The sequence below is a fragment of the Hylaeus anthracinus genome, unplaced genomic scaffold, assembly GCF_026225885.1.
Source record: "Hylaeus anthracinus isolate JK02 unplaced genomic scaffold, UHH_iyHylAnth1.0_haploid 3, whole genome shotgun sequence".
NCBI lineage: Eukaryota > Metazoa > Arthropoda > Insecta > Hymenoptera > Colletidae > Hylaeus > Hylaeus anthracinus.
In genome coordinates this window covers 1,655,514-1,678,292 of record NW_026535284.1, presented here as the reverse complement: position 1 = coordinate 1,678,292, position 22,779 = coordinate 1,655,514, and the positions used below count along the sequence as shown (strand labels likewise).

The window sequence follows — 22,779 nt, the reverse complement described above, 5'->3', positions numbered from 1 at the left end:
GTTAATAAAATGATTCGCGATACGTAGCCGGTTTTGTAACCGAATCGGAGACCACTCTTCTTCGATGTATCGCGATCTAGTTACCATTTAGCATCGACTCTCTCACGCTTGAGCCAAACGAATCTCCGAGTTTCTCCGACGGAATAACCTCCGGTTAATGCGACGTGTAATAAGGTCGCAGCCCTTCCAGGCAAACTAAGCAAATCGTGTTAACGCGTCAGCCAATGTCCTAATCGTATCCAGACGCAACTACGGAACTCTTCATCGAATTACCTGGTGACGAGGTTCGGTAACACGGACGCACAGACACCTCGTTCGACGAATTCAATTATACATTTTTACTACGTTCGTGTACCTTTGCGCCTGTATAGGATTTAACGTTACTTAATCGTCCACTTAACATTCCCTTAACCGCATCCTAGACAACATTAAGGGTTTAATCCATCGGCGTCGCGATTAATTCTTTACGATTAGTAGATGTCTCCGTACTTTCTTCCGTATATAAATTGTTACTTCGATATTGGTGGTATCTAGACTGCGGATCTTTATGCAAAATAAAATATTCGCGAACGTCCCTATAAAAATTTATTGGCAATTGGCATTTATTGGTTTTTGTTAAATGCATCACGTTGCATATGCGCTTCGCGTCGCGTCTTTTTCTTAATATGTAACATCAGTATGTAATTCACCTTTTCATAATAAATTATATGTATAAAGCTAAATATGCATAAACTCTGCCAAAATTGAACCTAAATAGGAATTTATTTTATTCTGCAAATGTTATAACATGAACTTTACTTTCAATCTTTTTTATATTCTTGCATATTGTTTGCATTTTGTAGGTTCTTGAACATTCAAATTTTCTCTAAATGCATAAAGATCCACAGTTTAGTGATAACTTAGTAGAAAATAAATTGCTTTCATAGAACACAAAGGAGAATATTAAAAAATGGGTATATAGGAACTGCTTGGAAATGAAAAATAAATGCAGGACCTTTCACAGTGTCACCTATTGCGTAAAAAATAACCTTATCATTTTCCCAAAAGTGATGGGAAAGTTGTCAAAAATTGATGAATCTTATTTGTAAACTTTTTGTCAGAGTTTACGGATATTTCGTTTAATACATATGGTTTATTATGACAAAACACAACGCATCGCCAAAAAGGAACAATTCTACCAACGTATTGTAGCGTAAGGAGATCCTATTGCCAACACTTTTGTGTATTTTTTAAATTTTGTATACCACTACAACTAAAGACATTCAATAAAAAATAATTACAACAACTTACAATTTTCATTTACTTATAATTCATAACTTATAATTGTTCTCATATTCAGTTGCAAAGTTTCCAACTGCAAACAGGAGGTGTAGGGTGGATGAAATCGAAAATTTCCTTCGACTGTTATTTATTTTCAAAAATCTATCCAGGATGCAAAACAAAATGTTCAACCATTTGGACATAATATACGCTCCTAAATTCTATAGAAGTAAAAGGTTTAAGGAGAATGTAATGGTACGAATAAGAGAATAGATAGTGTCGAATCGATCATTCCTGTTCAGTCACAGATTTTACAAAGACTGAAACGTCTGGTCCAATACAACTCGCAATTTCTTCCAAGGCTGATTTTTCAATTTCCCATCTATACTTTCTGCGTGAGACGACTCGCGAGCCCTCGCTTCTTCTTTCTCAGAGAACAAGTAATTATTCGTTCCTTTCATCCTCCTACACGACCAAGTCTAGGGTAACCTAGTTCCAAGCCAAGGGTCGGGCATCTCACTCAGTGAAAGCCATCCTACAGGTAAAAATCAATTTTGCTTTACGGTCGTTTTCTACCTCGAGTACTTTCTTCCGATATCAGTGCTCTCTGCTCTACCGGCGCGCATCAAAGCGATCGCTTTTTCTGTCAACTCTGATCGCATTCGATGTTTCTCGATATCACGAACTTCGGGTAAGGTAGTCGCACGGTGATTTCGATTGCCGAAACGCTGGCAAAAACGCAATTATTGAAGTTTCTTCACTGTTGAAAATTTTGTGTTAAATTCAACACAAGTCACATGTAGCAAACGATTTTTTGGTTAATTTAAGATATCGTGCTTGGGTTAATCAATAACACAAGCTCTATGCTTGATACCTCTATGCTTAAAGTTGATAACTTTAACAAAATTAACAAAATTGTTAATTTGTATTAATTACCTACATTATTTTATCATTACAGAAATTCTATACAACATTAAAACTAAATAATATAAATTAAAAAATATCTATTTACCTAAAATAAAATAGAGATAATCAAAATTTTGTCATTAGAGAATTAAAAACAATTATTTAATTCTTCTTAGTGCTTTTCTTGAAATCAGTTTAATGCACGAGTATATTCGTGACCAGTCAGCAAAGTGTTAAATAAAAGTATATACATACACATGATGAATGTATCCACGACAACTACGTTGACAAGTGTGTTTTTTATTTAAAAATAAATAATTATTTTGAAGCTTCGTTTGTAAAACCTTTTTACTTTACAACTACGTTTTTAAGGCTCTGAATTTTAACGAAACTGCGAGTAAAGTGAATTTTTTTATAAAATAGACCCTATAAGTTTTCCCGCGTTTTTCGGGCGGCTAGAAACTGTAGAGGTTAGGCGTGCGTAACGAGAACCAGTCAGAAATTTATCTGGTACACTTTCAGGCTCGAGGGTGAACGCGTAAACCAATACCGTCGAGTTGCTAACATTATACTCGATGCAGCTTACCGCGATAGAAAGTCTCTAATACACGGTACCGCGGTAGCGTTGACAGAAATGCACGTTGCTTTTCTTTTAAACGAATCTTTATTTCCAACCGCAGCGAATCACGCGCAAAAATACCAGACCACCGACGCGATCGGCTTCTACCGTGACATTTTTGTCGCATTTAGCGGTACACTGGCACGACACCATTTCGTTGTAGACATCGGTACCGTTTCTACTCTCTCTATTTGTTTCTCAGGTAGCAATACAGTAGATAGTCTAGTCTACATTATGTCGTGTATACAGATTTTACGGAATATTAATGATACAGTTGCGACAAAATGACATGTAAGACACTCCTTAAGGGGTTAGTTGCAGCCAGGAAAATGAAAACGGACATTTTCTTGTGTGTGTGTTTTTTTAAGGTATTAAATAATAATTTTTCTGAATGAAATGTAAATATATTATAAAGTATGTCTTAAAGAACTATAAACAAATTTTTGTTTTAAAAAAAGGTTAATTCATTTCGTCATAACAGACGATGATGTGGGTGGCCACTTTGTTTCCAGTGAGCAAGATTTTTTCAAACTGGTATACCTGAAAACAAAAATAAAGGTAGATTTGGAGAATATATTAAACTAACGGGTCTCTGATCGAAGGATTTTGGAAAAAATTAATTTAAATCAAAGTGAAGTACATTTGAAGTTGAAGTTCAATTTTCATTATAAAATAAGTGATTAAATAGAGAATAAAAAAAAAGTATATAATAAAATAAAAAATCCTTCGATCGGGGACCCGTTAGTCTAATATATTTTCTAAATCTACCTTTAGTTTTGTTTTCAGGTGCACCAGTTTCAAGAAATCTTGCTCACCCCAAACCAAGTAGCCACCCACGCCATCGCCTGTTATGTCGAAATGAATTAACCTTTTTTTAAAACAAAAATTCTTTTATAGTTCTTTAAGACATACTTTGTAATATATTTACATTTCATTCAGAAAAATTATTATTTAATGTCTTAAAAAACACACACACACACAAGAAAGTGTCCGTTTTCATTTTCCTGACTGCGACTAATTCCTTAGTTTATCGTATTTCTCAAAATCGGCGAGTACATAGACTTGTACAATATGTCCATTTCTTGGTACATACAGAGAAATTGCACCAAGTTAAGTTCTTTTTTAGGAATTATAACTCGTCATCTCGTAAACGAAAATGAAAATAGTACAAAAATAACATTCATTTAACATGAACTATAATAATTAGACTGCGGATGTTTATGCAAATTCATATTTTCACACGTACAGAAAAAGAATTTAAAGCTTAAGTGAAAGTTTGTCCCAACTTCGAAACGGTAATATTATTCTCGATATTTGATATACTTTTGCATTTACGGACATTTTCATACATTTCTCCATATTTTCGTTTGCCATAAGTGCATAAAAATCCGCAGTCTGATAATAATAAATAAAATATTGTGCAGGTGCATAACTATAGCATCGATTAATTTGTAACGTAAGAATAAGGTTCAATGTCGGTAAAATGTCAAGTTCCTAATTTAGTTTATTAAAGTGAACTGCTTCAGTGATGAGTAGGACTTTCTTTTTTGTATATTAATTCAAAAATACGATTGTTCATACTCGTAACGAGTTTTTTCAAAGTTTCTTCACTAATTTGATCTCATGCTTCAATAATAGCTGATTTTAGCTCCGAAATGTTCAGAAATTCTCGATTATTTGCATAAATATTACTTGCATTTCAATACATTGACATCAAGCGTTTCATACCATACTGTGGTTTGTCGGCTTTTATGAATTGGAGCATTGTCTTGCTGATAAATCCATGAAATGTGATTATTTGCATGAATAAAAGCCAATAAATGATTTTCAAATATTTCAATATACTCCGCGCTATTCATTACACATATTCTTGCAGTTGGAAAAGCAAATCTGAGCTTGCCACTGGAGCAGAATGCGCCCCACACGATAAGCGTGCCTCCACCAAAATTACGTTTCGAAAAGTATTTTGGTTCTTTACGAAGATCTCTTCAATATGAATTAAATCCATCTGTTTTCTGACGGGTCGGAAATGTTAAAAATGTTAGTGATGCTATAGTTGTGCTTCGTAGCGTAGTTTAACTTTGTACGAATGGTATTTAGAACGCTTATATCAATTGTAATTATTATTGTCATCTTTTGTTAGATATCATAGCATAATAGAATTAATTTTTATGTACAAATTATATAACGAGTATGCAGAAATAAAATTCCTGCCTAGAAATACAAACCCTAATGGAACGGTCTCAATGTTTAAAAGAATCTCAAGTTCCACTTTGTTTCATTTTTATGCAGGGATCCCTATAGAGATCTTTTTGTCTTCCACAAGTCAATGAATTGCCAGCTAGCTCTGAAGCATATAGTAATCAGGATTACTTATGTACGGTAACCATTAATTACGTTCGTCTTTCGTTGAAAACGTTGCAGATGTGGTGGTACACTGAAATTAATGATCGATAATGTATCTTTCTTTGAAATCTTTTTCTATGTATTTCTATTTTAATTATATTATTCGAGGTTATGTTTTTTCTTTCTTTCTTTTCTTATACAGAAATAGTCCTATTCGTATATATAAGTAAATACTCGTTAATTATAATATGGCTATATAATATGGCATAATATCACGATTAACAATTTTTTGCTCTTGATTTTTGTATAAATGCTAATTATGTGAATTGCTAATTTATTCAGGCATTGGAGATAAATGTTGTTGATTTATGTCATATTCTATCGATTGATAATAAATATTTCGTAGTATATCTACCACAATTATTACATCAGGTTGTAATTACTTATCAAATATTTCACAAAATTAAACCAGTTGTATTTTATACATGTACTTACATTACGTACACCCCCGCTCAGAAGTATGTTGACACTTCCTTAATAGAAATAAATATCTAATTGAAGTTGCGAATCTATTAATATCGATTATATCGTTTATCTTTCGATATGTTTATGTCGTATTAGCGAATATATTTTATTAATAGTTTTTTCTAGTGTCACATTAGTAAAATTAAAAATAATAGAGATAACTAGATAATGTTAAAATTTCTTTTACCAGACTTGAATACTATTAATTTCTTTATTGTAGTAATATATAAGTAAGTAATATTATCTCATTTATTTTGTAATATTTCGCCATAAATGTGTTTGATATATTGAACATTCTTTCTCAATTTTTCTATCTAAACGATCCATAGTTCCACTATAAAATTGAATATGATAATATAGAATTTAACAACTAAAGGTGTATAGTAATAATTTACGGTCTCTATTAATTATTCATTGAAAGTAGTAAGTGTCCACATATTTATGAGCGAGGGTGTAAGTCGTGCGTGATTGGTACAACTTACAATTAGGTCCGATTTGCCGAATCGTGGAATGGCTCAGAGACTGGGCGATCTCGTTTACGTTTTGGACCCAGACTGTTGGAACGTAAATCGTAGGTTTAGGGTTTAATACAAACACGCTACAAGTATTGAATTTCTTTTATATAGACACTTCCAACCTGCATTGATTATATTCTTATTGTTAACTGTAAAAGGAAATCTTTCAGCGAGAGATCGGACAGGTTGAATACGAATGACAATGAGAACATTTAGGGCTTTCGAATTTCTGTTTTCATAACAGCCCGTGTTGTTAAATTGATTTCACCGTGGAAATTACGGAGCGTGATTTTCATAAAGAAAAGTAATTCGCCGACACGCAGTTGCAAGTCTAGTAAAATTATAGTTTCACGTTGTCCGTAAATGGTAAGTATTTATCGTAATGGTACATTTTATTGGCTTTCACTTAAATATTTCTAACTTGTATACCGAGTTTGAAATTTCGTTTAATACGCGTCATTTACCGCTACGTCAGTTATTACCGACCATTTAAAAGAAAGTAAATTTATAGGAGAAGAATATTTACGATTAATTTACTACGCATCGTATAATCATGTAATTTTTGTCAGTGTTGCCGAAGGAAAGTAGGTGAAATGTATTAGATGCACAATATATAAAGTTCTTAATTGTGCAAATTGTTAAATATGTGTAAAAAGTGTAGCAAATGTAAGCTACAGAGACTTCTTAATTGTGCAAAAAATGAAGTATCATTTACTTGTTGAAAGTTCTTGAAATCATTAAAATAGTAATGTTATATTAAATTTGCTACTAATATATAGAGTATTTGCTGCATAATATAGAGTAGTTTTTGTGTCCACTGCATCCATTAATTTCATGTTAAAATCTGTCTCATTAAATGTTGCAATTAGCAGCAACAAAGGAGTCAAAAGTTCCTTTATTACAAACGCGTTTATACCAATGTATTATGGAATGTATAAATCATTACTGTATTGTGAAACAAAAAGCAGCTCAATATTAATACTGCTTCATTGTAGAATTTTGAATCAACAAGTGTATACTATAGAAATTATTATTAATTATCAAGTGGTACTCACAAAGCTTAGGTAATTTATTTTCTTAACTTGTTTACATTTTTACATTTTCTTAATTTTGAAGGAAAATTAAATCACACACAGAAAGATTACATAAACTTATTTTCTATCTTCTCAAATAAATAAAAAATTAGATAAAATTGTATTAATTTCAGCTTGGATTATTTTATATTGTAGTTTCGTTCGATTCTCTCATTTTCAATTAATTCGTCGTTAAGCCTGTTTTCGCACGCTCTCTTTCTCTTCGATACTTCTTGTCCTATCAACGCAATACTCGACGCGATACGATGTGTTGAAAAATATTGTGACGCAGGCGGCTCCCTGTTAATTTACTTTCAAGAGCGGATAAAAGCGCGCAAATTAAAGAACTCGGTTTTCATTCCTTTCTTTTATTACGCTCTTCAACCTTGACGCAATTAATTCTCGCGCAAAATCTCACCAGACATTTCCTTCTCCGGAGAGTAATGGTCCTTATCTAGTATTCGGATTATGTACAATACAGTTACGAAGGCTGGCGAGTTCCGAGGATGGACGTAATATTAACGGCGAAGCTTTCCGAGATAATGCAATTTCGAGCGTCTGACGGGATTTTCGGTGCTGTCAATTATCGAATAAAGCGACACGAACTCTACCTGTCCTAAGTACGTGCACCTCTGGAGGGCGTTCAACTTCCACGGTACGTACAGTGCGAAACAAAATTATGGTCAACCCAACGTTTTTATTTATATTTAAATGCTTAGTCTAAGAGCAGAGCTGGGTAAAATACGTATTTTAAATAATAAACAGTAAATAAATATTTTATTTCGGATCATGCATGTATTTTTAAAAATAAAATATTTTATTTTGGATCATGCAAGTATTTTTAAAAATAAAATACTTTATTTGTTGCAAACAATGTTTAAGATAATATTCGAAGTAATATTTTATTCGAAAAACACTGAAAATATTCGTGCCATAGTTCGGAATATTTTATTTATTTAATTTATTATCAACAGATAAAATACTTTTATCTTACTAAATTATAGTGTAAAGTATATTTATTTTGGTAATCTAAAACGAACAAAGTATTTTTCCTCTGCATTATAAACATACATTCAATGTAGTTCTTCAATGAATACTTCTATTAAGAATCTTCAATAAGAACCTTCATAAAATGAGTGATGGAAAGAGGTATTTCTTCAATCACAAGAAATTGTTTCTCCATCTGTGTATCATATTTACACAGTTTATTTTCAGGTTAAGAGCTATGGAAAGTATTGCATTTTATGCTTTATGTTATTAAAATGAAACATATTTTATTTTACGTTTTACATTATCAAAATAAAATATTTTATTTGCTGAAATATTATATCCCATTTGAAATACTATTTTATTAGAATTCTGAAGAATCTATTATTTAAAATAGTATTTAAAATATTTCCTCTACAAATATTACCCACGTCTGTCTAAGAGCCAGTGACGATTTAACTTACGTCATTTTTAAATGAAAATAACTCGTTTCTACGAAAATATAATAACTGACGATCTCAAAAACCGACGTCTGGCAGCCAGTATTTTGAAACATGCAAAAAAACGAATTTACATCATTTTGAAGTGAGTGATTTTTGGTACAGTGATTAAATGAATGGTAATGAATAACAAAAAAATATTTTCAGCATTCCTTCGTTGCATTTTATTTTTTTTAAAAAAAAGTGACATGGCCATGCAAAAAAAATGTTGATCTCCTGATTCGAAAACTAGAGATTTCGGCCTACAAAATGGGTATTCCAAATTTTTTTTATGACCATTTATATGATCCCTGAATTTTGTCCAACAATGGAACTGTTTGAACAGAAATATTTTGTTGAATTCCAAATTAATATTTAGTACAACCATCTTTCTCTCTGTGTAACATCTACTAAGCGATTAGGAATTGATTTAATCAATTTTTTAATATGTTTTTGTCTTAAAAGATTCCAATTTGTAACAATACTATTAATTCCACATTCACATATGAATAAAATATTCATCGTCCATAAATATCCGAAATCTAATTATTATATCATCAAACAATATGAACGTACACGCTTGCGTACCAGCATACAATTTTTTTCTTCTACTTTCGGATTATTCTCATTGGATTTTCGTTCGCTCGAGCTTAGTTGAAATCCGTCGTCTGAACTCTATCCTTCTGTCATCTGTAATACGCATGCAAACACGAGCGACGGATTCGCGCGATCGAAGCGCAATAATTTCGATTCCGCGTAATTTCCGTTCGATAGTCCAATTTCTAATTAAACGTATGGATTCCTGAATTGCACGACTCAACGCATTGCGGCCGGTCGATCGACCCCCTCATAATCGCGCCGCGTTCAATTTCGAAGGGGGATATTGGTCGTTGGTCGTTCGACGGAATTTCTATCACGGATCGATCGGGAAACTAATAACGATAACGACCCCGTGGCGGTCGTTTTGTCCGTGAAAAGAAATTCGGTAACTTTATATCCACCGTCGCGACGGTAGGGTCCCCATTGTACCCGAATGGATTATAATTCCGAATCCCTACCGGGGATAGTTCTGACATTTTAATAGGATTATGTTGACGATATGCGTAATATATTTGGACATTAAGGCAACCACAAAAATAGATGTGTAACTTAAAAGACTCCTTATAAGGTATCTTGCGAGACATGGTTCCATCGTTCCATGATTGTTCCATCGTTTACGGAGATATACCCTCTTTTTTTTTATACATTTATTTAAAGTCGCTCGAATAGCAGAGGTTATTAGCAACTGTTGCGGATTTTTATATTATACTATTTCCCATTTCCATTTTCATTTCTAAATGAAAGTTATATTAAAGAATCATACTGCTAGTTGTTATTTAAAAAAATCCACATCTAACTACCAGTCTCGAAAAGAGGTTCTTTGCATCTCTATACATCATTGGAATTTGGTTGGTATCCTAGCTCTCTTTAATAGCTTCTTTTACTACTTCATCTATACATTCGTTACCAATAATGGCTACATGTAATGGGGTCCATACCAGTGAGACTTGTTTGCCAGTTTCTCCAATGTTGGGTTTACTATAGCTTGAATGGCACTCAAGGAGTTAGTAAAAATACCAAACCTGCGTATTTTTTTAATACTGTGAATGTATTCCATCGCCTCTAAGATAACCAGATACACGCAGTTGTTGTAGATAAAATTCAAGACTTTTTTTCAAGATTTAAGCACATATTTCAATCCAAAACAAAGCGTAATTTTACAGTACGAGTATTGAACTTAATATCTAAATTTTGTTGTTAAGATTGTTACGTTCCCGTTCTAAATTTCCTTATTTGGAGTCGGATGTGCGCACCCGGAATTCTTCGCGTAGGCATAGGAATTCGAGACCAATGCGAAGCTAGGGCGTAGTCCTTCGGAAATCTCGGAATCGTGCAATGTACTTCCCCGCCACCCCTTGGCCTATGATTTTTGGGTATAAAAAGGGTGACGACGAAGGCATATCGGGTCTAGTCAAAGTCTAGAAAGGGTTCCGTACACGTCTGTGCGTGCTCTTACGAATTGTCGACACGAGAAAACTTAGTGAGATCGGGTTCAAGTCCCCTTCGAGCAAAATCTTAACCATACAGTACGTAGTCTACTGTTAGGCATTATTTTATCGTTGTAGTCGTCCCCCGTTTGCTCGCGTTCGTGAAAACCGAAAAGGATTAGATTCTTGCTTTGCGGAATCGAAACTACACTTTCAACTTAGTTCATATTTGTAACAACTTAGCTTATTACCACTAGTACACCGCGACAATTACTCTTATAACAATTGTATGTCCCGGTGCATATCAGAATATATACATAATATCATTTTTAATTAGTGTTAATCAATTATAATACCAAGTCCAGTACCCACTAAGGTACCTCGAGGTACATAAAAAACTGTTACGAGGCCTAATACTAACATTTCCTGCGGCTCCCCACGTTAGCCATACGTGGGTTCGTCAGCATATCACCTTCCTGAGGCTCCCTACGTTAGCCATACGTAGGTTCGTCCTCGCGTCTCTACCTTCCAGAGGCTCTCCACGTTAGCCATACGTGGGTTCGTCCTCGACAACAAACCTCCTGGAGCTCCCTACGTTAGCCATACGTAGGTTCGTCTCCGCGTCTACTTCCTCAAGGCACCCAGTGTTACCTAACAACACTGGTCAAGCCATTAATAAAAACCATATACCAATAGAAAAGCCCCGGCTACGCAGGCGCCCCCTCCGGCTCGTAACAAGATATATTCAAAATTCTCGTACATCGAAAAAAGTCATTCCTGAAGATTTGTTGAATCTTTGCTGTCTCACTAATTTGGAGACAAATGTGGCCGAATAGGGGAATTTTTTATATTGAATTTTAATTTATTCAAATAAAAACTAAAAATATGACAATTTATTTTATCATTCAACGATCCTATATTTTTTTCGCTGCTAAATCGTGTAACTTGTTCAACATAGGAACCGTGTAGAGTTACATTCTATTTGTACTTCGAACCTTTAATATCGCCTACACTTGTATTTTTTGCATTCGTTAAGCTTTACCTGATAGTATTGCTGTCTCACTAATTTGTCACCTTAGTTTAGTCTAGTTGGTTTTAAGGCATGGTTCTGTTAGTTTTAAGGCATGTATCTAAGTTAGTTTTAAGGTATGCGTGTACGAGTGTCTGTCCTGTATCTCCAGTACTAGCATTTAAAATCAACATGCTCCATATCGCTTTCAATATCATGTTTTTGTTCTGTAACACCTCTGATTGTAAATTTTCCGACGCCGTGTATTTTTGCAAATTTTGTTGCATTTTTACCGCGCTCGTGCTCTCACATTACTTCGTATTTTGCATCAATTTAATTGAAACAGCACGTTTTCGTTTAGTTGGTATTGTTACAGTGTACGCTGTTGGCTTCAGACTAAATTGCTATAATTAGGATCCGTTTGGTCAAACACAGGTCAGTATACACACATTGTATGAATACAAGAGCTGTTTGGAAATCGCGTCGCGTCACGTCCAGTTTCACGCCGCGGGATCCTAGACAGTGCAACTGTAAACATTAAATCTGAACGTTTGGATATTAGGTTACTCGGATAATGAGGATTCGGATACGACCAATTCTACTATACAATCGTCCCAAAACTTTCCGAACTGTCGTTAAAACCCATTCTGTATGATAACAATTATAAATTTAAATTAATTGCAAATACACTCGTAGCGATTTTGTACCGCTGTCCATGCGGTGTAATATTACAGCAAAGTCATATTCTCGGACATTGCTTGAACAAATATTATTAATAATTAATGTAACTATTGTCAGAAATTAATTTTTAGTTATTTCAGTTAACAGATATAACGATATAGAACAATTTTTCGTGATTACTGTGTTCGATGAATACTTATTCTGAACCGTGATTCTTATTAATATTTAATCGGAGACTAAATTTTACTATATACATTGTAAATATTCAATTAATTCGGAGATGTACATATTTAATGCATTTTAAAGTTTCAGATTATTATGCCAATGTTTTCCGAGAAAGTAGTATTTCCGAACATGAAAAGTTGAGAATAAAAAAATAAGTAATCGTGAGAGATTTTTCTATATTTTAATATCTATTGATTGGAACAATTAAAATTTAATATCTCCGACATAAGTAAACATTTGTGACACATATAGTACCATTCAGTGTTCGATTAAATATTAATAACAATAATGGTTCTGAATAGGTATTTATTCGAGACATTAATCGTGAGAAATTTGTCAATATTCTAATATCTATTGATTAGACCAACTAAATATTAATTTCTGACAATAGTTAAATTAATTATTAACAATACTTATTATTTAAATAGTGATAGGGAATATGATTTTGCTGTGATATTAATGTTTCACGAATTATTTTCTCGATGAATTTAACGAGTCTTCGATGCGAGCGTCACGCGGTTGTTGTTCTTCCTTCCCCTTCTCTACTTCGAGAGGCACAAGCGAGCCCCGATCCTCGACACAGGTATACGAGGGGTGCGATCTCATTCTTCGACGATCCTTCCGTCGGTATGGATCTCGCGATCGCGCGTCCGCGTCTCGCGTCCCTCCTATTTTTGCGTAGAGTAGTTTCTCGTAGTTTGGTATTGCTTGTGGGTACCTTAGTTTAGTCTAGTTGGTTTTAAGGCATGGTTCTGTTAGTTTTAAGGCATGTATCTAAGTTAGTTTTAAGGCATGCGTGTACGAGTGTCTATCCTCTACCAAACACTTATTAATCATTTGTTCAATTCATTTGTACAGTCGGGGATAAAAATAAATGGACAGTTACTGGAAGTAGGTAAAGATGAAGTTTGATCGAATTAACGTAACTGTTATAAACTTCAGTTTTATTAATTATATATCCTTATAGTATGTACATTATGTAGTGAATAATTGAAGTTCATACTTGCATCTTTGTGTAAACATGCTGTAGTTAACGAAACTGATAGCTATTTAGCAGCAGACAAAAATAAGTGGACACTTTGTTACAAAGTTAACATAAGGCAAGAAATGTATACAAACATTAGGCAGAGATTACGCTTACATGCAGTGATCCCACAGATCCCACAACTTATTAGTACTAACTCAGCTTTCATACGAGTACAAGCATTTCTAGACAAATTTCAGAATGTCAAAAACAGAAGAAATTTCAAATCGAATTCGCCATTTAATCGTTTTAGATTGCTGTACACAATTAAGTTACCGCATGATAGCTCGAAAGTATAACGTATCTAAAAGTGCTCTAGAAAGTGCAGTAGAAAAAATTTATAAAAAATTCTACTACATAATACGGTGAAAAATTTAAGAGGCCGTGGACGCAAACGCTGCACCACCATACAAGAAAATTGCAATTGCATCAAGAAGTATTACAGAAATAATGGGATTAAAAGTTTCAACAAAAACAATAAAACGAAGCCTTCACGAAGCTGGATTAAGATGTTGCAAGGCTGGACGCAAGTCATACATCAATACAATTAATATGAGAAAACGTTTAGCATTTGCAAAATATTTGAATATGTCACTAGCATTCTGGAAAAATATACTAGTTTGGAGCGACGAAAGTAAATTTGAGTTGCGGCAATTAAAAAAAAAGCACAAAGTCTGGAGGAAAAAAAATGAAGTATATAAAAAGCATTTATTACACCTATAGTTAAATTTGGCGGAGGATCATTAATTGCGTGGGGGTGCTTTTCATGGAATGGAGTTGGTACATTAGCAGAAATCGATAGAATTATGAATCCAGACAAATATATTCTAAATGAAAATTTAGAAGAAGCAGTAGTAAAGATGGGTTGCGACGACGAATTTGTCTTCCAACAAGACAACGACCCCAAGCATACTGCTACGAAAACTAAAAAACTTTTTGAAGATTCCAATATTAAATTGCTTGAATGGCCAGCTCAGAGCCCCGACTTAAATCCTATAGAAAATTTATGGAGTTTACTGGACGCAAAAGTTCCATTGAATCAACGAAATAAAAAGGTCGATTTTTTCAAAAGGTTACAGTTTGAATTTGAAAAAACTGATAAAGATTATATCGAAAATTTAATAAAAAGTATTCCCCGACGTCTGGAAGCAGTAATAGAAGCAAAAGGTGGCAATACCAAGTATTAATTTCAATATGTATTCCATTTGTCACGTATTTTAGTAAGTGTCCACTTATTTTTGTCTGCTGCTAAATAGCTATCAGTTTCGTTAACTACAGCATATTTACACAAAGATGCAAGTATGAACTTCAATTATTCACTACATAATGTACATGCTATAAGGATATATAATTAATAAAACTGAAGTTTATAACAGTTACGTTAATTCGATCAAACTTCATCTTTACCTACTTCCAGTAACTGTCCACTTATTTTTGTCCCCGACTGTATGTTCGTAGGTCCATATTGGACTCGCAACATCGTTCTCCACGTCGGTCACTATTACTTCATGTGATAAGTGAAGTGACCAACTGTGTAACTGGGCGGAAAGGTCGGTTGCCGTCCTCCTGGTGGATCTGTATTCGAGAGGAAGACAATCGGCTCCTCCGGATCAGTTCTCTACTCCCTGTATCCCGTCTGATGTAGTCCAGGCTCCCGGCGCAGTGCAGTAAGTCCAAAGCGCAGTGAGACGGGTGCAAGTCGGGTCCTATCGTGGCTCCCAGATGGGTGCAGGGTGTGGAGGACTGGTTCGGAGGGGTCGGTAGTCTTCCTCTCGAGAGTCCAGATCCAACAAGAGGAAACGGGATAGACTGAGTAAGTCCAGTTACATGGTCGCGTCGTGTCGCGATTTCCATTTAGCTTCCATTTAGTTCAAATAATTGTTTGGCAGAGTCAGGCATAGACTTTGGAAATCGAAGGGAATTTTGTTTTTCTTTGATTTTCATCGTTTCGTACTTAGTATTAAGCTCATCGACTCTATGTAGAGTATGCATCTACGTATGTATACTCTATGTAGAGGGAGATCGAAAGAAGTTTGATTCCTTCTATCTCCGGGTCTCCAGTTGCAGCAACCTCCACGTGGTGAGACCTGGTAATCGATATTATTCGTGACGAACAATCCTTCGTCGCGAATAATATCGAGCTAATGGCTGCGAACTTGTAATAAGATCTTTAGATATAAAAAGTGTAAAAGTGTAAAGTGTAAAGTGAGATTAGATTTAGATTAGCAGAAATATAATTAATTTTCAGAAAAATTCATGTGTATAAATTATGTATTAACATTAATATACTTCTATTGCAAAATGGTAGTCAATTTTCACGACAAGTTGTGTATTTAAACTACAGATCAAACTACAACATACGTACTTTCTGAAATTTCGTTTTTTTTTTGCATTACAAAATTCACACATTAAATCTATCTAGCGACAAAACGCCACGAACTTTTTCCAATACCCATTATATTAAATTCAATACATATACAATTCAGTTAGTCTTTATTTTGGATGAAAATGTTGGCACCGCCCTAAATAAATTACTCGCATCATCGACAATGAATTCGAACAAAAATGGGAGAAACTTCAATTCTGCTCAGTTTTCTAAATAAAAATGTTGTACGTCATTGTTTCTTAAAAATCCCCGCAACGAAAGAGTTTTTCTAAAGGAACATGTAAAAAAGATGTTTGTCAACCATGGCTCCATTTCAATCGACTTGCATCATTTTGCTCGGTTGATTGAAATATTCATTCGTATGTACATATTACGTTATCGTTATTAAATTTGTATTTATTATTTATCTTAACCGCGCTTTCATCGAGACCATTTTGTCATTCGATCGTTATCGATCGTTACCATCTTCCTGAAAACGATGATAAGAAAGACTCTATACCGCGGCATTGTACTAAGAAAGCAGAGGTCTCTCTCTTTCTAAACGTTTCCTCCCGCGGCTTTTAAATGAACAAAGACACCGCAACGAAAGGGCTTCCCGCTATATTTCACAGTCTTTATTCGCCAGCGATTAAATTGAAATATGCGACCGTTGACGAATAGAACGAGGTGGAAGAATGAATTCTACTGGTGAAACGCCTTTTCTGCGAGATTACGATCCTTCCGGAGTCGGCAAATGAACAAAATCCATTCGGTTTCCAAAGAAAAAGCCGTTCAGGCTTTCCATCTCGTTCTTCTGCGCTGGCTATTCCACTGTTTCTGTGTCTATTTATACCGTCGAGATGGAACAAGATCTTTTTGCCTCAATGGATGATGGACACGATTCGGAAGGGCGATCGGTAACTGGCCGAGCATGAAAAGAACCTGGAGCAGCGCTTTCCAAACATTTTTCTTTATTTCCAATCAAGTCGTAAATTAAATTGTTAAACTTAGGCGATAAATATATTAATATACAAGTTGCGCCAAGTAAATAAGTGTAACAAGTCATGACTTCACTATCAGTGCTATTAGAGAAAAAGAAAAATACACCTCCTCTTTTTCGAAGTCGGTTAAAAAATATCAAAGCAGGAAGATGAACGGTTCAAAGACCACTATATTTGCAGGACCACATCTTAAAACCGATCAGCTAAGGACTAGATAATTTAATGTATTAAATAAAAAATTATCAATGTTACGTTTATTTATTGTTATTTTTTACTATAAAAATTACGATGTATTCTCCAAAATATGCTCTCCCAAATACACGAACAGTTTTTGTAAAAATATCTTTAGATATTTGAATAAAAATTCCCAAAATCATGCTTTTTTCGGCTTCGTAACTGCGCATGACCCCCTAAAAGTGATCATCTCTGATTAGTTTTGAATATTACCGTCTTATCTTATTTTTTTTGTGGGCTTGCATACAAAAGATACATTCAAGCTCCGTCAATGTTTTAGAGCATCTAAAGGAACGGATAAGACTGCAATGACCAGAGATCACCTTAATTAAGTAATAAAAACAATAAAAAACACTGTATAAAATGTGCAAAATGTACTGGAGAAGCGTTTGGAAAGCTTCTTCGATAAAGACAATTGTGTCCAATTATTTCGTGAACGAATTATTTGTTTACCTTTTTAGCTTAATACTGTTTTTACGTAGAACGACGAAACGATTCAATCTACGCATTTCCGTTAAATGTTAAAATATACATGTATCGAATGCACGTGCGCCAATATTTTTATGAAAACAAACAGTACTTTTCGAATCATTCATGTTCTTCCATTAATATTTTTCTCTAACAGTGCTGGTAGTGGAGTTACGACTCGTTACACTTACTTGGTCCACTCTGTAGACAGAGCTCTTGAAGTCATTCAAACTTTATCATTCATTTTCTTTCATTTCACTCTTGAATATCTTCTTCCACACGCTTTCTCGAATATAATACCTAATCAAGTAAACCATTACCGGAAATGAAGTAGCACCTTCTCCGCGAGATTTACGTTTCATCGGGAGTCAGTAAACGAACAAAGTCCTTTGGGTTCGGAAATAAAAAGCGGTTTGAGCTCTCTGCACCTCGCTATTTCTCCCGAGCTTTCCGTTTCTCTGTTTCTAGGCCTTTTATCCATCGAGATGGAACAAGATCTTTTTGCGTGAATAGAAGATAGACACGATTTGCAAGGACGATCGGCAACTGACCAAGCCTGAAAAGAATCCAAAGGGCGGAAGCAGACGCGCGTATTTACGCGGGCTGATAGATTCCACGCAGAGTATCGGTTGGTACGCAGCGCGACTAGAAGAGTTATTCACCCCGAATCGATCCGGCCGATTGTCGAGCCGATGAAAGCCGCCCTAAGTAGTTAATTGGTCTGCTGCCCCATACAGATACCCACCACTCTTGTCCTCGTTCACGTTCACGTTCACGTTCCCGTTGCCATTCTCATTCTCGTTTCCTCTCCGCGAGGAGCAATAACTGATAATTAATCCCTACCGCTGGCATCGCGCATTAATCGGATCACGGAAACGGAAGAACGCATTCTTTTCGTCTGCTCGCTTTCTTCGATGCTGGATTAGACGAGACGGGGTCGCGAATCAAAGCGCGGCGGCGTTAACGAGACGTGTCAACGATTGTACTTGTACACAACCGATGAAACGGGTGGAACGACCTTAAGATAATTGTTTCGAGATAGTCGCGTTCGAAAGCATCATTGGAAACTTTTGTACAAGTATAATCTTACTGCTCTTACACACGTTTATAACATATCGAAACGTATTTTACGGACTATACGACGCACCTTAATTTTTAAGCAATTTAAAAAAAAACTAACATTGTTGTTATTAGATTGCCTTATTGGCCATTTTTTTAAAACTGGCGGGAATTTTCAATCAAGCACAAGACATTTTTATATTAATTTTGAGTATAAGACGCACCTGAATTTTGGCGGCAATTTTACGAAGAAAAATAATTACATTCATAATACTCGAGAAATGATTGTGACAACAACGCTAATTGTTACCGCACAACTCCTCTACATTCACTTTCAGGTTTTAACGAATTATATCATAGTAACGGCATGATCAATGATCGTTATTTTTTGTTTTTAAATGATTTATAATTTCAGTTCTTATAATATATAAAATTTTTAGCAGTTCCATCATTGCATTTTGATTTAAATTGAACAAATTCACGTGAAGATCTGTATGTTCAATAAGAGTCTGTGTTAAAATCATAAAATTGTGATATCGTTTTTCATACAACTGAGGTGGTCAATTTGAGTCGAAATAGGTTTATATGATTGTTGTGGTCAAAAATTGTTATTTTCGTTTAAATAGTTTATAATTTCGGTTTTTATGACATATCAAACTTTTCACAATTTCCTAAATTGCAATTTAATTTAAATTGACAAAATTTACAGTGAAAATTTCCATGTTCCATAAGAACCTATGTAAAATTTACAAAATTTTTTATATTGTTTTTCATAAAACTGCTCACATGATGGACATTTAATCAAAAAACAATCAAGTGAAGTTTCATTATAATTCAGCTTCAAATAAATCAACGGAGCAATTATCTCAAAGAGGGAAACCACATTAGGAGGTCAAAATACAAAGTATTTGTCGTGATTTTAAAATGAAAATATTTTAGGTATATTTTAAAGTACATTTAGTAATTTTTTAAATTCATTTTACATAGAAATCTGTGAGATTGGAATTCTGGAGTTCACAATTGTTATCTAAAATCAATCAAATATTTTTTTTTTTTTACATTAGTAACATATCTTCTAAGAATATGAATTAAGCTTTGGCCAAGAAAGTTGGAAATTTAATTTTTTAGACGTATTTAACTTTCACGTTTCAAGCATCAATTTTCACCATTCTTTCGTGCAGCTTTTTGCAATAAAAAACATACTTGAAACAACGATATCATTCCAATTATTCAATTTATATTCAAAATATTAAAATAAAGTAAACGTGTATAAAGTTTAAACAGGATCGGTCAAGTAGTTTTTGAATTGTCATTTCTACGAATTGGAAAAATATTATTTAAAAAAGAAACGCCATATCACAAAGATTTCTGTGTGAAATGAATTGAAAATATGACCGAATGTAATTCAAAACGTATCTTAAATATTTTCAATGTTATTAGAACATTACGTGAATTCTTCTCTGTAAAAAAAAAGGAACGCAAGAAACACTATACTTGGACTTCTAATGTGGTCTCCCCGTGCAACTACCCTCATCTTCACAAACAAAGCGAAGGGTCTTCACAAAGAGGTTCTCAGATTTTATTTGTTTAATAAAACACAAATTATAGAGCATATTAAGTGAAGAAATTAGTTCTGTGCCTTTCTGAGATAAACTTCCTATTTATTAATAAAGAACAATATAATTGTAAAACCAAATGCCAAAACTGTCTATGTATATGTTTCATTAGTATGAAAGTTGTTATCCGAATGTAATAAAATAACGGGTATGTATGTCCGTTTTAATTAGAGTTATGAATAATTAAATATGAAGGCAGAGAAATACATTTGCAATCAATAGAAGAACAACGATAAGCAAAACTTGTACATTTAAGTAATTGTAGTGGTCATCAAGTTGAAATATGTAATTGCTACAATTAATATAAGCACTTTTTGTAATTTATATAATATATTAATACATATTTATATTAAAATTTTAACTTCAGATGACGTAAATACAGTTCAAAAATAAATTAAGAATAAATTAGAAATCGTTTAGACAAATCATAATTAATGATTTTCGAATTAGACAGTTGTATATTGTAGAGTTCCCTTACACCTTGACAATTATTTTCAAGCATACAACCGTATAAAAAATATTAACTTTCGTAGTATTTACTGTGAGAAGAATATCAACATTAAAAATTCGGGAATTATTGATAACGGCACATTAAAAAGCGTAAAGTACGATAATAAAAAGTAATGTACCCCTTTCCTTTCTATCTCCTTTCCCCTATCTCATTTTAATTTGCAATTGACCACGGTTCAGGATAAAATTAGTTGATTTCCGAGTGTCTCTCTAGGATAGCTAATCAGAAACTCCATAGGCAATGCGACGTCGCGATTAATTTTTTCTAACCCAAGGGAGACATCGAGTGCAGATAGCGCACAGGTTCTATCCATGCTAGTACAATACCGCTTACGACGCAAATTTCCTCAGACGTGGTCCTCGATTATTCATACACAGAATCACGACGGCGCATCCAATCGAGACCACCTTTGATCAAAGATGCTCCTGTCTGACAAGACTTCAGCTTTCCGTCGAGCTCGGAAGGTGGGTGTGAAGGATTCACAATCGAAGAGAAATCGTATTCGGCTGCTTTTTCGTTTATGACACGGATCTAAATTTCTTTGGGGCGGTTTTTATATCTGTCACCAGAGGACAAGTTACAGGACAGATTTAAAAAATTGAGTGGCTGCAATACTGTCCGAACAGAATTCACGTGAAGACAACAAATTTTTGTTTTGACACTGAACATGTTATGACCGGTGAAATGATCGTTTTCAAACGTTTGTACAGAAGTTCTTATATATAATATATAAATTATACTGTGTGTCTCATTCTCGATGATAGTATTAGGTTGTCCCAAAAGTTTCTTCCATTTCATTAATAGGTAATACATACACGATATTTTATGTCTAATGTTACATTATTGAATTGCGTACGATTCATTTTGTTCCATTACTGTTACAACATTAACACCTAAGAAATTAGAATGTCTATTTATATAAACACTGCTACAGAAAATAACTGTGTGCAAGTCACGAAAGAAACTTTTGGGACAACCTAATACATTATAGTCAGGCGAATTTAGCAGTTGTTGGATAGTGTTTGTGTTGTTTTTGGCTAATTGTTCACGAGTAATAAGTGCATTGTGAGCTGACACATTATCGACATGGAGAATCCATTAATTGTCTTCCCACAATTCTGGTAGGTTTTTGCAGAAAATAATGTTGAACGTTTGCTTTCGTTAAAGAAGATTTACCATAGCATTTCTGCAATATTTCTAACATTTCGGCACGTTTACTTTCGTTTTTCACACAAAATTTGATGCAATCTCGTTGTTCAATGATATTTTTCATTGTAAAAATGCTGTGATGCAAGAAATGATTTTACAACAGATAAACAGCTACCAAGCAAAAACTAATCTTCAGATGTTGTTGAAGCTCAGGATTGATGTCAATGAAAGATGTACCAACGTGACAGAAACAAAATTATATATAGGATCGGACTTGCATGGGAAGTTTAAATTGAAAAGTCTCGAAAATGATTGAATAAGTTAGTATTATCCATATCCAATCGTATAAGGCAGAGTCATAAGTAGTCTTATCGACGAATTCTCTGGCGAACTTTGAATAAAATACTATGTTTCCTTCTTGTTCCGAATCTCTTTCTTTGCGTTGCTTTTACACAACCTATCTCCATCGCATCCAAGCTCTATTCTATCGAAAGTCCTCTGGCGAACTTAAAATAAAACGCTATATTTCCTTCCTGTTCCTGATCTCTTTTTCTTCATTCCTTTCACGCTACCTATTTGTATCGCTTTGGTGTCGAGTCAACCACAATATCTACTCAAAGATGACCGCAATTTCTTCTATTTCCGGCTCGCAAGAAAGTTAATCGTTGCACGACCAACCTTTCTTCGACGAGCGAATCAG

General features: G+C 34.2%; 2 protein-coding genes across 4 annotated transcripts in view; both read right to left on the bottom strand.

Annotated features, from left to right (window-relative positions):
- Positions 1-22,779, bottom strand: part of LOC128894290 (protein I'm not dead yet-like) — a 343,319-nt gene that overhangs the window by 159,133 nt on the left and 161,407 nt on the right. The window lies entirely within an intron of this gene.
- The window catches only part of LOC128894207 (uncharacterized), a 225,066-nt gene that overhangs the window by 134,971 nt on the left and 67,316 nt on the right, over positions 1-22,779 (bottom strand). The gene's annotated exons all lie outside the window — the stretch shown is intronic.